The 4,158-nt window shown below is 49.2% G+C and overlaps 1 pseudogene; it reads right to left on the reverse strand.

Annotated features, from left to right (window-relative positions):
• Positions 1-485: 485 nt before the first annotated feature.
• LOC131900644 (GTPase HRas-like) lies at positions 486-1,088 on the reverse strand (annotated as a pseudogene).
• Between the last annotated feature and the right edge of the window lie 3,070 nt (positions 1,089-4,158).

Consider the following 4,158-nt stretch of genomic DNA (forward strand, 5'->3'; position numbering starts at 1 on the left):
CGAGGGCTGTGGAGAAGACCAGGTGGGTCTCGTGGTGGGGTGCGGCCACACCAAAGGCCATCTCGGTATAGTCGCCATTGTCCCCAGGCTCCGAGGACGTTGAGGAGCCAGTAGTGGGGCCCTGGGAAGTGGTAGCCCATACTGGAAGCAGGTGGTAGGGTTCTCCTGGAGTGGGTGTCAGAGGCTGCTGCAGGGAAGAGGGGGAGGCCAAAGAATATGGGGGCAGCGGTGGGTATGGGAATGAGACCTCTGGGGAGAGAAGGCCATCCATGGAGTCCACTGTGTCCCCACTATGGGTGCCAGGCTTAGGGGACTTGGGAGAACTGAAGTCCTTTATGAAAGGGTAGTCTAATCCTCAGTGTCCCAGGATCCTATGCCTAGGTCCATTACCAGCACTGATCACTGCCCAGGTGACCCGCTGAGGTTGGTGGGTCCCTCTGGGCTGCAGCCAGAGCCAGGAAGAGCAGGATGACCATCAGCTGGAGTCAGGATAGCACACACTTGCAGCTCATGTAGCCAGGGCCACTCCCATTGGGAGGGTTCAGCTCCCACAGTTTGTGTTGCCGAATCTCATGTACAAGTGTGTAGAAGGCATCCTCCACACCCTGCTGGGTCCTGGCTGATGTTTTGATGTAGGGGATGCCGTAACTGCGGGCAAGGTCCTGGACCTGTCTAGACCCAACAGTATGAGCGGCCAGGTCACACTTGTTCCCCACCAGCACCATTGGCACATCATCCGAGTCCTTCACCCATTTGATGTGCTCCCTGCAGGGATGGATGTCTTCAAAAGACTTGGTGTTGTTGATGGCAAACACACAGAGGAAACCCTCCCCTGTATGCATGCACTGGTCCCGCACGGCACTACATTCCTCTCAACCTGCTGTGTCTAAGATGTCCAGCAGACATGTCTCCCCATCAATGACCACCTGTTTCCAATAGAAATCCTCTATGATGGGGTCATATTCGTCTACAATATAGTTCTGGATCAGCTGGATGGTCAGGGCACTCTTTCCCACACCTCCAGCACCCACCACCACAAGCCTGTATTCTGTCATCACATCTATAGGGACTGTCACTCCAGGAACTCCTGCCCCACAAGGGGCACAAAAAGGTGGCTAACAAGCAGAAGACCCTGATTGGGACCTGATGCGCATGTCTTTGTAGCCCTGAGGCCAGAGCATGATGGCTGCAGGGTGCAGAATAACTGAACATGGGGGTTAATTCCCCCTTTTGTTCTATCAAAACGAAAACATGTTTAAGTTTAACATCTGTTTGTCAGAAGATATTTTGCTCTGGGGTTAACTCCCTGCATTTGTAAAGGGAGTATCTTTAGGAAGGGTTGGCATGCCTTGTAGGTATGGACTATCTTTTAAGATCAATACATCCTAAATCCCAATGCCAGCTCATCAGCTCAACAGTTTCCCTCGGACAGAAACCCTGGAAGCCCAGAATGCCCCCCCTATGTTGTATGGGGCATTCCCGTCCCTCCAGTAATCCCTTGAGGGCAACCATGAATGGGGAAATTAACTACATACTCTGTTGGACTCTATCTATGAACTCCAGTGGGGGTTTGTTGGGTTTTTGTCTTACCCCTGCTATGGGAGATTTGGCAGGCCCTTTATCTAATTTGTTCCAGGCTACAAGCCCTGTTTGTCCAACCTGATCTCAGTATAGACCTTGCAAAACCGCCTGTTGGACCCCCATAAAGTACCCTTCAGGTGTACCTGCTAGCATGCCATAGGTGATAGGGATGGGGGGTTGGCCACCCGATTGGCCTCTACCCTGGTCCGGCATTCCTCCTTATAGAAGACACATTGGGTGCTGGAAAGGACAGCCTTAGCCAGATCTAACCAGTCCTTAGGGACACAGGGATTACAGGCAATGTCCTGTAGTAAGGTATGAGCCCATGAAGAGCCTGGCCTATCTTCCGCTACTGCTTTGCAGAGTTTTTTGAAATCTTTAGCCTCCCAGGGGCACCACTCTAGAGGCTCATGGGGCCAAGTTTTCCCCTGACCCATGCCTCTTGGTGAGGGGCTGGTTGTAGGGGTCCATATCGCAGCGATCTCTCCTTAATGCTGTGTATGGTGTTTGAGCAACCTCAACCCCGGAGTTGCAAGGTGGAGGGCCAGAATCTCTTGGTGCCCAGGTCTCAGACGCAGTGACTTTTACTTTTGCTTTAACCTCTACTGTATATTTCTCTGCACATCTCGCATGTCCTTCCCCATTCTTTTTGGCCCCTGGGGGGGCTGTTTTGCTATCGGGGACTATGGGGTCCAGCCCCTCGATAGTCCCCTCCCAGGGTCCAGGAAGAATCTACAACCAGCTGATAATTAATCTTTTTTTTTTGGTTTTTCGAGACAGGGTTTCTCTGTGTAGCTTTGCGCCTTTCCTGGAACTCGCTTTGGAGACCAGGCTGGCCTCGAACTCACAGAGATCCGCCTGGCTCTGCCTCCCGAGTGCTGGGATTAAAGGCGTGCACCACCACCGCCCGGCGATAATTAATCTTTGATGAAAAGAAATGAATCTATGTACACAAAACTCCTTAGTTCATACACTTTATTATTTTGTGATAGTTCTTTCTCTACACAGCTTCTATTCTGCTCTCATGTCTAGTTCTTTTCTTGCCTGATTTCTCTCTATATTTATCTACTGTCCCCTCTAGGTTCTATCTTAATTCCTTCATCTAGTTCTGTTCCTTCTAGGTTCTCATCTATCTAGTTCTTTCCCCTATCAGCTCCTCTCCCATCTCCTTCTCTCTCATCTAGCTCTTCCTCATCTTGTTCTTCCCTATCTGGCTCTTCCTCATCTTTCATCTCATTCCTCTAGTCCTCTCTTCTAGCCCTTCAATCTAGTTCTTCCCCATCTCAGTTTGTTCCTTTCAAGTTCTTACCCATCTAGTTCTTCCATTCTCTTTTCTCTTCTCCGTCATGTGCCCTGGAAGTCCCAGCTTATAAAGGGAGGGTCCAAGCTAAATTGTGTAAAGCTATTACTTAACGTCCACCTCTCCTAGGTGGTGTCTCCTTGTGGAATTTAAGTCAGGAGACTTGGACGTGGGCTGTTATCATTGTTATCCTCGGAAGTTGGGTGCCCACCTGGGCAGTGCTTCCTGTAGTCCTTGAAAGTGGCTAAGGGAGATATCTGATTCCAGAGAAAGCCTTTCCCAAGGCTGTTCTCCAAATATCTGGAATGTGTATGTCCAGATAGTGATCAGTTGGGAAAACTATGAAGGCATACATGATTTTCATAACAGAATACAGCTGATATATAACAAGCCAAGTAACACCAAAAACTCCTTGGGATTTGGCTTCCTCTGGAGGAATTCCCTGATTCCTCCAGGTAGTGACTTTGCCATAACCAGCAGTTCTTATGATATCTTCCTGTGACCTGCAGCATTTTCCTTTCTTTCTTTTCTAACCCTCGGGGAGAACAGAGAATCCCAGTGAAATGCCACCTTAAGGGCTGTGATGGTGGGGTAGAAGCCCAGGGGCAGCAGTATGCCAAAATGTTTCTCCCTTTCTCTTGCCACTTTTTCCATTTGGGCACAGGTGCTATAGGAGATAAGGTTGGCCCAAAAGGCAAGGAGAATTATAGTTTCCCAGATGGTGATAGCATTACTTTTAGAAATTTCAAGCCCTCTAGACTTTATAACGCAGGACCTTAAGGGCTGGCTTATCACTTGAGGAGGTTGCATTACCCATACTGAAGGTTTCAGTTACCCTGGAAGACCGCTTGGCCTGGGCTGAAGTACTTCAAGCCCCACATTAGAGCGCCAGCTGTGGGGACCTGCCCTACCAGGAACTTAGGTCACCTGTGAAGAGGTGGCCTGGAACCGAGGAAAGGTAAATGTGAACTGTTTGCCCATTCCCCAGCCTCCCTCTTACCCAGAGACAATCAGATGCAGCAGGGAGTCAAGTCAAGCAAGAACTCGTTTATTGGTAGACAGTAAGCCTCTTTTATACCAGAAAACCTCAGAACCCTAGGAGGGGGTGAAAGAACCGACCAATCATTTTAAAGGTCACCCTATTTACAAATGGTTTATGCACTGACATCACCTCCTGATCTTAATATCTTATCTCAGCACAAACAACTTGAGCTAACTTCCTTCCTCACCATTTATCTCTAATTTCCATACAAACAACCCAAGCTAACTTCCTCTCA

This window comes from Peromyscus eremicus, unplaced genomic scaffold (genome assembly GCF_949786415.1).
Source record: "Peromyscus eremicus unplaced genomic scaffold, PerEre_H2_v1 PerEre#2#chr22_unloc_1, whole genome shotgun sequence".
Lineage (NCBI taxonomy): Eukaryota > Metazoa > Chordata > Mammalia > Rodentia > Cricetidae > Peromyscus > Peromyscus eremicus.